Genomic DNA, 10,584 nt, shown 5'->3' on the forward strand with positions numbered 1-10,584 from the left:
AAAGCAGACTATACCCTAGACCGGTTGCCAATCAGCCATAAGGAACACAGAGACACACAAACATCCATACGCACTCACAATCAAAACCATAGGGAGTGGGAATCGAACCCACGCCTGCCCACACTAAAGTCAAGTCGAGTGAACTACTACACTATCAGGTGGAGCCAATAAATAGAGAAAACAAATTATAGTTAGTCTTATATATTTTTAAGACATTTTGAACAATTAGAAATATTTCAAAAGCCAAATGCTTTGTTAAAAGAGATACTTAAAAATCAAAAATTACAGTGCATCCCGAGTGAGGATGAAGACTTTATTGTGCTTCATATTGCCACTCACTGGTCAGAGTTTGCAACTGCATCATTGGCTCAAATACTACAATACGGTAAGCAGCACGTGATGGCAGGGATATTAAAGCTACTGAAATACTGTCTCTCCCATTTAACTTATTCTAATTATATGTGCCCATGTGTGTACCTGGAAATGAAAACGTATAGTGACAACAATTGGCTTCTTTAAAATAGAGAAAATGTCCAAGTCCAACAATCCAAAAAAGTATATAATTTCTCTCAAGATGCATTATAGCAAAATGTCTTTTTTTTTTTTTTTAAACAGGTACTATTTACAAGAGCGTTGACATATTTGCATACTTGAAAAACAATCCTGGCTTGTGTATTCACCAGACCTTTGCAAATTACCACCATAACATGTCCGGACCATGTTGAAGTCAATGGAACCAGGAAAAAGACACATGCAAGGGGGTTCGTAGAGGCAGGGTTGGATTGATTGAGAGATGGCAGAGGTGGCAAGGCTTGAAACACACAATTCCACAGTTGCCTTGGTGGTGAAGGTGGAAACGAGGGGAAAGGCCAGAATGCTAGAAGGTCAGCCAGCAGCTCAAACGGAAGACATTTGCCGCTCCAACAAGGCTCTAAAATCACACACACACATATACACAAAACATCTAAGGCTGTGTCTTTGCTGGAATAATTGCACATGCGAGCACATCTGGTGCACTTTGGAATGGCTACATGAATAGTGGTATTAGGAGTCCTCACAGAATGCCACCTTTTCATCTGAACTGGAACGTTGTGTGGTTTCTGTCATACGCTGCATGGAGAAGACCGTTGAGTCGTTTGGACTAGCACATGGTGAAGACAGTGCAAAGCCTTCTAAAATGTGGTTGCAAATCCCCCCCAAAAACAACAAACAAACAAACAAAATTCTGCAGGAATGCATTGAGATTTAATTTGATCCATGGGTATGTAAAACGTCTCTATTCAAAGTGAATAAAAAATCAAAAAATTCTAAATGTTTAAATCGGGAAAATACTGTAGTCATGTGCACTGTATATGTACTTTCTATGTATATTCTATTTTTCATGAATTTATAAAAATAATTGCGTGAAAGAGTATTTTTACTGTGGCTACGGCAGGCTAAAGTAAATTAAAAAATAGTATCCTTTCATTTAAAAAATATGTGTAATTTGTGAAAATAAGTTAGTGGCTGATAAGATATCAAATAAATTTGATATTTTTTTAAATAAAGAGAAGAACAAACTAAATAAAAAATAAATAACAATTATAAAACAATTCACATGTTTTTGTCCAAAAAGGGCCACATTGTATCCAAAGAAAAGGCTTCAATTTTTCAAAAGCTGAAAGATATTTACGCATCATTCAAGATACTCGCACGGCACCCTTAGCTGGGTCATACTAGCATCCAACCCTAGGCATTTGTAAGAAGACTCTTCCAGGTTTTTGGTTCTGCATAGAGCACTTACTTCACACAAGTAATATGTACAGGACATTTTATGAGGGGGAAAAATGCTGAAACAAAACCTAAACATACCAAACTGAACATGCACCATTGACACAGTTCAATCCTTCTTAGGAAATGTACACTCAAATAAATGTAGTAAGCCTAGCCTTTAATGCTACAAATCAAACATTAAATAAATCCCAATATGGCTGCTCCCAAATATGTATCTGTGTATGTTTGCATGTTTATATTTTGAATGCCAAAATCACTTATGTCTATAGTTGTCACGGTGACACAAAAAAAACACACAGGACGGGAAGTCGAACTGGCCATAGGAGTCAAAACCTTCCTTGTATGATAAATAATTATATTCATGATATTATAGTGACCCAAATTAATGTCAGTGGCGTCATAATGTTTTGACTCATCTTGCCACTGGTTGCCTCTGGAATGGGCCTGAGGCCACCCGCCATTGAACCTTGAAAGGCCCGGGAGGCCTCTTAAAGTGCAGCCATTAGGCAGCCACTTGTGTAGGTGTTCTTGCAAGAAATCTTGTACCAGCCATCAATTAGACACATGCACTTGCTGGAGAGAAAGGGAGTGGAAGCACACTGTACTGAACAAGTGTGTGTGTGTGTAAGTATGTTAATCATGACCCAAGGCTCAACCTGCTGTTGAGAAGAGTAACTTGTGACTTAATGCCTTGCTCACCCTGGAACATCTGGCTTTGACCGAAGGGTGTGTGTGTGCATCTATGATTGTAATGTGGTTTTACTCAAAAGGACAAAGCAAGAGCAAAAGAATGTGTGCGCCGTGTAAACGTGTGTACTGATGCAGGCGCAGCAAGGACTAAGGCGCGAGGAGTTGATCATCGTCGTGTAAACCTCTAGGGGAGAAGGGCCTCGAAGCCCCTTCTGTCAGCTGGGCTCCGAACTCCTTCCCCTCGAATGCTTCCACAAACACACACACGCGCACACGATCCCTCCGGTGCACCAGATTAGGGTTTGAGTGAGTGTGAGCAGAACAATACCCCAGTGTGTGTTTGCAGAGCCGTGGCTAATTGTGTTCATTTGCTGCTTAACTTGAGACAGTGAGGCCACTGAAGATGTGTTTATGCGTGTTCGCTAAGTGCCATGTGAGGCCATTTTCTGTGTTTGAACATCCTCGTCCTCGTCATTCACCTCAGAGGCCACTTTTGTAAGTGCATATGGTCACAACTTCATAAAGTAACACAAGTGAGTCAAGTCGAGTTTGCCGCAAACGTCCTTAAAAGCTGAACAATGGTGGCATTGTCGCCCCCAAAAGTCCCAGCAAGGCTCAAACATACAACAGAGGTGGATCGATGGCAAATAATGTCATCTTAGAAGGTCACTCTTGGACCTTTTGGCCGTGTCAATAAAAAACCACATGTACACTCGCTCACATGAAATCAGCATAATAAAATCTTCATAAACAAGGGTAACATTTCTAATGATGAAACGACTGCCGTGCACACGCAAGTACGACAAGCGTGAATATTGCACTGCGGGCTGCGCTGTGTTCACCTTGCTTGCCTGCCTGGCTTTGCCAGGGTCTTAGAGGCCCCTCCTGCCGGCAGCAAGTGCAGGAGGAAATAAACAGCTAAAGAGACAAACAGCGAGAGCCACTTAGAGCCACTTAAAGCCAAGTCTCCTTCCCACAGCGAACCACTTGCCCAGGGCGAGCAATGTCTGCTTGCCACGCCAGGAGGCCAAGACTACCATCAAGGAGGCAGGATTGCCTCTCTGCTGCTGGTGTGCAACACTTCAAAAGTGTCACTCTCTCCAAGAATCTTGCTGTGGGCCTGCCTATGTAAAAGCTCAGTGAATTTTGAAATAAGGAGTATTTAACCATAAGACGTATTTCTTTGGAGAGCCTCCTCAAGTAATGTTCATGACAAATATTTTACTATTTGTCAGGCTGAAATTGCTCTTTGTATTCCAACTTCCATTTTCAATTTCTTCCCTCTTGTTTTTACTTTTTTTAAATTCATTATTCTTTCCACTCTGTCTCCCCCTGCTCATTCTCTCACCTGCCTCCATTTTTCTGTCCCCCGGCTGTGAAACCAAAGGCCAGCACGCCCCTGGGAGTTCTGTGTACCTGAGTACCCCCCCTCTTTTTGACATTCGCCTACTTGGAGACAGAAGGAGAAAAGGGAAGGACACATGTTGTTTTTTGGGAGGTAAATGTCAAACCCCAATTAAATAATGACATTATAAACAGCAATCAGGTGAAGTAGAGATCACCGTTGTAAATTTACAGCTATTGCAAAATGAACTGAGACTTACCATGGCATACATTTGAGAAAAGGTGCTGTTCATGAACATTGGCTAAACTATACAAGACATGGCTCCTGACTGTGTTTGTTTATCTTGAGTGTAATGCAGGCTGATGGTGCCACGGATCCCTACCGGGGAAACCACTCTTGGGGTCCATGTCGCCCAGCTTGAGGGTCGAGTCAGTGAGGCAAATCTCACCCACTGCACCATAGAGGGCTGCCCGGGACCATTAGTATCCGTTACGGCAAACACACAAAAGAGCATGAAACTGAATGTCCTAGAAGAGGGCTCTTGGGGTCATGGTCCTAGTCCGTATTAGTTCCAAGCTCCAAAGGAATACCTTGTGTTAGATGCTAGTTCACCATTAGAGTTTGGAGTTCCATTTATTCAAATTGCAGTGCTAAGAGTTAGTCTGTTTTGAAGTCTATGTGTACAACAATGACTTCAGGAGAGAAAACTAGGGATGCAGTAGTAGCAGCATGTAGAAGAGATGCCGGAACTAAAGGTAGGCCTCCAGCTGCTTGGTGCCAGAGATCTTTACTTCAAATGGGTATCCTCGGGGCAATGACCTTCTGGGAGTCTGTGGGATGTGTCGTCGACTAAATATCGTTGCTGTCAAGCAAAATTTTCAAATATTATCAATTTGATATAATACTAATATATACAAGGTCAGGCAAAATGATGTGACACATTTGTACGTTTAATAAAATCTGACTGATTTAATTTTTTAAGACATAATGAAACACAATGGCATTATATGTACTTTTCAAAAACAACACTTTTTTGTGTCTTTGCTTTATTTACATTTTATTAAACCTACAAACATGTCAGATCAATTTGCCTGACCCTTTATATACAGGGTGACCCAAAAAGATGCGTACCCATATTTTATTCAATAAAAAATAATTTTTTTAACGAAATCCACGAACAATTGAAGAACTGAAAACTGCCATCACAGCAAAAATAAGAGCCATCCCGAAAGAGGAGTGTGTAAAAGTGATTGACAACTTTGTCAGACGAGTACAGGTTTGCTTGCAACGGAATGGTGGACATTTGGAACACATCTTGGGAAAGCCATAAATTGACTAAAAATTTTAAGAAATAGCTGAAACTCTGGTGAATGGTCTTCCATAAACTGAATAATGTGTTGTTATAATTTGAAATAAATAGCTTTTTAATCAAAGTCAAAATAGAAATTTTCATGAGTACGTATCTGTTTGGGTCACCCTGTATATGACATCAAGGCTTGTGAAAAGTTTGGAAAAAAATAATAATGCAAGGTCACCCTTAAGCATGGAATGAAGATGCCTGAGATGGTGAGATGAACTTATTTCTGTATTCGTGTGTGTGTGGCTCCCTAGCAATCTGCGCCCTCAGCAGCCTATTAGCCAGACTAAAGCATGGCAGCCGGCCCATATCTGCAAGGTGCTTGTGTGCTTCAGAGCGCAGCAGCTGTGTCATACCTCGGAGCATCTTCACAACGCCTTTGTCTGTAGCTGAAGAGAAGGATTGCGGGTGAAATGAAGGACAAATGTCACACCTCTGCCACACATTTCTGCTACCCAGATAAACTATCCTTGGGTCGTGCACACACACACCACCACAGACATCTTTATTATCATCACTATTTTGCACGCCGCTGTTCTCTTGTGCTTTTTAAGGCCACAATCAGACAGTTACATAAATATGTCCACTAATTGACAAATAAAGTCGATGAAATGGATCAAGGAATTTGGCAATATTGCTTCATATTATTCAGCATTACAATACTGTCCCGACAGCGTTAATGTATTCAATGCTTCCATCTGCTTCTGTTTAAGTTGTTAATGGTTCTACCTTAACTTGTATATTTATTTCAGATCCGAACACAATTGCTTTGGTTTTTATTTGGAGAAAGAAGCAGTCCTGTTTTGTTTTTACAGGCTGAAGGGCATCCAAGTCGCCACTGATGTTGTTGTTCTTGTGGACACTAACAATAAAAAGTCCTACTCCTCGATATTCATGAACCGATCGACTTGAAACTTAGTAGCTATATAGTATGACCCAGTCCCTCTCTTTACTTAGAGCCCGTTTTTTATATCAAGGTTATTACATGAAAACGGATTTATTGTGCCTTCAGGTTCTGACTTAGCCAGTAGAGTGCAGACTTGAGCCTGTAATACCTTATTCTCTATTTTAAGGTTAGGTTATTTTGTAATTATCAACTTTTCACTTACCACCCCCCATGTCGGGAAGATAAAATGATTAAGTTCTTGAATCGTTTTAATAGACTTAGCTATAGTTTCTCGTGGCAAGTCCTCTTTCACTGGTGCCCGCATCTATTCCATTCACATTTAGGGATATACACACATGAATGGAATCTTCTGCTACCTAACGATGCTCACCTCCATTACACATGCACCACCACCAGCAGCAGCAGTCATGGAAGCCTTAGGGCTCAGCCATCTGCCGACACTCTGTCCTACTCACCTTCTTAACATATGTAGCCCTTGCCCTAGGTGAGGTGGCAGGGGCACTGGCCTTGGCATGAGCCAAAGGGGCGGAGAGAGCAAGACTGCATATGGTGCACGTGAAAGAGTGGCAGGAAGGAGGCAAAGAAAATGAAGACAAATGAAGGATTAGTAGAATCTCAGGTTCTCGCTCGGTCTCCCCCATATGGCCATTTTCGGTGTAACCACCAAGGTCACGGCCCACAAAGGACTAGCAAGGCCGCAAGCGACGCGATGAACAGAGGATGAGAAAGGGAGGTGGACTATGGGTATGGGGGGGATGCTTGCTCAATGATGTTGGCACTGTCACTGAGACACCATTGTGACATTTTGCCTCAGGGCATCCACAGCAACAAAAGGCAGGTGTGCACGCTACTTTCATCTCCACATCATCATCATCCCACCACTGTCTTTCACCCCCTAACAAGACGGGCAAATGACAGTCAGTTTTGTTTCATCGTTACCATTAATTACATCCGCTTTTCCAAAGTCCTTTCGTCCATTTTTCATGAGGTTTCTTTTGCATTCGCCCCATCAATCTGCTATTCTCTTTCTTCCACTGGGGCCTCTTTACCCGTTCCAAAGCATCAAGTTTGGAGGTTTGTTAGTAAACTCGCTGGGAAATTGGGTCAGCAAATACCCTTAAAAATTCACAAAAAAAACCTCTGCATAATACATAAATATATATGTATATTCTCAGTCAGTCACTTCTCTCATACAGTACACAATGTGTGTGGCCATGTGCATGTGTGAAATTGAACTGGGATTAAATAAATAATGCTGACCTTTCTTATAACCTTTCCCCTACCTCCACCAATTCGACCTTACAAGACCCACTCACATGAATGGCCTTGTTCATCTGAATTTTTCCACTTTTATCCTTCTATCTGGAGAAATTCTAATTGTGTTTGAAATGCCTGTGCAGTCCTTCTGTGAAAACTCAAAAAAAATTAGTGTTGTATGGTGTTCAATATGATATAAATAATATGTTTGTTTGTGCATTTAAGCAATGTGTGTGTGTGTGTGTGTGTGTGTGTGTGATCTTTAAAATCTTCAGGTTCAAACAACCACTCCCACCACGCCTTGCCACTGAACTCACCAAGAGGTCGCTGAGATACCACAGTGTATGTGTGTGCGCGTGAGTGTGTTTGTGTGTCAGCTGATATCCTGATCTCCTGCTCTAATACCCTTAGGTCCTTTGGTTCCTTAACTGCAGGAGCTCAGAAGAAACACACACACATAAACCTTCAAAGATCTCACATCAATCGCTTTCAGCTCTTGAAGTCTTGAAGAACGAGCACCTCAGGTAAAAGGTCACTCACACCTACTGAGTAACAATCAATCAGTGCGTGCAGATGAAGGCAGAATTGAAGATGAGTGGCAGGGAGGAGAAAGGAAGTAACAATGTGCAGCAGCAAGTGATGTTTTTAAACTGGAACAAATTGAGATTATGTCATAATGGCCTATGTGTGTTTTATCCTGGTACTTCTTTTTACTTCTACATCCCAAAATCATGCATAGTAGCCAGATTGAACACTTCAAATTGTCCCAAAGGGTTGATTGTGTGTGCGATTGCTGCTCATATTTAGCTTGGATGGAAACGTCTAAAATGTAAGAAAACAAAAGAATTATTTCTCATTGGAAATTATGTGTATGCCATTTATTGGTTCAAAAGACACATATATAAACATAAAATACCACATAATAGCTAGAGTTTAACGGAGGAATTTTGGAAATAATACTGACTGTAGTACTAATCTCATCTCATTTTCTGAACCACATTATCCTCACAAAGGTCGCGGGGGGTGGTGGAACCTATCCCAGCCGACTTTCAGCCAGGAGGCTGTGGACACCCTGAATCGGTGACCACCTAATCGTAGTAGTATAATACAGATTATTCTGAAATTTGCATGGATTAAGAGCATTAAACCTCACTTTTACCTTTGTTGAACATTATCAATGATTTATGGAGAAGGACAAGCAGGAGAAGAGTAGTAGTTTTTTTTCCAAAAGATGAAACTTTCATGACTGTATTTTTCTGTGGGAGTTTTTTTTTTAATTGATTTTTCTCCATCTTCTTCATCTAAGGAAGAGTGCTTAGAAATTTCTTTGGCATGGTGGTATATTGAAAAGTCACATTGGACCAATAGGGAGAAAAATATTTTGAAATGATCGGTGTAAACACTGTAAAACACACAGAAGGACAGTCACTTAAGAAGAAAAGACTCTATAGTTGGAATGATTTCTTTTTCAATCACAGGAAAATAATTTACCTACTATTTAAAATTAGTTCTAGCAGAAAAATAGGGGAAAGTTTAACATTACAGCCTTTTTAACTCATAAAAAACACTTCCATCTAATTAATGAAAATGCTCATCTAAGAAAATTACATTTTTTAAAAAGCATTTGGCGGTGGCATGGTGACTAAGTGGTTAGTGCACCAGCCTCACAGTGGGAGACCTGGGTTCAAATCCAGTTTGACCCACCTGTGTGGAGTTTGCATGTTCTCCTGCATGGGTTTTCTCTGGGTGCTCAGTCTTCCTCCCACATTCCAAAGACATGCATGGTAGACTGATTGGACACTGTAAATTGCCCCTAGGTATGAGTGTGAGGGTGTATGGTTGTTTGTCTCCTTGTGCCCTGCGATTGGCTAGCCACCAATTCAGGGTGTCCCCCGTCTCTGGCCCGAAGTCAGCTGGGATAAGCTCCAGCACCCATCACAACCCCAGTGAGGATAAAGCGGTGCAGAAAATGAGATGAGATGCGAAAAAAGCATTAGGCCTCCCTAATAGTCAAGACCACAATGGTTGTAACTGTAGCACTGTCATAGGATTTGTATAAAATGTTTCACCTGCAAAGTGTCCATTGGCATAACAATGTAATCGAAAGTAGCTTCCAATTGGGATGATAGTGGAAGGTTTGTTTTGTGGCTGTTAAAATGCCAGAGTAGTTGAGTTGTACTTGACTCGGTTCGGCCTGCGGTACTGAGCAACCTACGTAGATTAGAGCAGAGAGGCTTATCTCAGGACGCTTGGTGTTTGCGTGTGTGTGATGTCGGACCAGTTTCAGTAATGCTTCCTGGGCTGGGTGCGCTGATAAGCTTTAGGATGTGGAGATGTGCAGGTAACAAACAAGTCTCGGTTGAAATTGGAGCCCATTTGTCTGTGATGTTCTTCTTTAGCTCGTCAGCCTCCCTGAGCAGTGACCTGAGCAGAAAGCCATCCATTTTTTTTCCATTTGGAATCTGGGACGAGAAGGAAGAGGAAATGGATGGAAAAAAGAGGGCTGGGGGAGAAAAAGGATGGAGTGTAAAGAAAGGGGAATAGCAGAGGAGTGGCTACACATGGAATGCCACTAAACGGAAAGAACTGAAAGCCGAGTGCATGGAACCAAACGAAAGGAGGAGAAGTGTTGGACTGGACGATGAGAGGAAAGCTAAGGCCACCTCTCTCCTTCTCCTGCCGTCCCTTCGCTTCTCCCCGAGAGAATGTGTATTTTTCTTCCTTCTTCAGATGTGCCGTGCTTTCATGCGCACACAAAGATGAGCCGTACCTGGCACACAAGGGCGTGAAGGAGCTGGCACAAAGGTTTGTGCGACACTCACTTACACACACACCTGCTTGGCAGAGAGTTGTCTGTTCATTGTAAACTGGTACACACACACACACACATACGGGTGGTCCGGCCGATTCCCCCCCTGCCAGCTAAAGGAACCAAAAAAACGAACTATTCAATAAATCCAAACATTATCCTGTGTTGAGGCTAAGACTCAAAATGTTCAAATCCAAACAAGTGCAAACCATTACTTGCTCACATTACTGGCAATTTTGTACTTGCAGGATGAACATGATTAAATCAAGTAGAACTGTCATGAAATTATGTTGATTTAACATTTATACTAGATTCTTTCACATGGAAAAATATATAAGACAAAACAGGACAAGCAACACTGCCGAAAAACTTTGCAGGTGACATTGAAATTTGATCATCATGTCGTCCATATGATTATATGTAAACTGCTTCCCATTTCTAAGGTT

General features: G+C 41.6%; 1 long non-coding RNA gene across 1 annotated transcript; it reads left to right on the forward strand.

Annotated features, from left to right (window-relative positions):
• The first annotated feature begins 355 nt into the window (after positions 1-355).
• On the forward strand, positions 356-10,211 carry LOC144202454 (uncharacterized). The gene is made up of 4 exons (XR_013327496.1): positions 356-385; positions 7,605-7,671; positions 7,741-7,853; positions 9,729-10,211. It is a non-coding gene; the product is annotated as an uncharacterized LOC144202454 (long non-coding RNA).
• The last annotated feature ends 373 nt before the right edge of the window (positions 10,212-10,584 follow it).

The sequence above is a fragment of the Stigmatopora nigra genome, chromosome 1 (assembly GCF_051989575.1).
Source record: "Stigmatopora nigra isolate UIUO_SnigA chromosome 1, RoL_Snig_1.1, whole genome shotgun sequence".
In the NCBI taxonomy this organism is placed as follows: Eukaryota; Metazoa; Chordata; class Actinopteri; order Syngnathiformes; family Syngnathidae; genus Stigmatopora; species Stigmatopora nigra.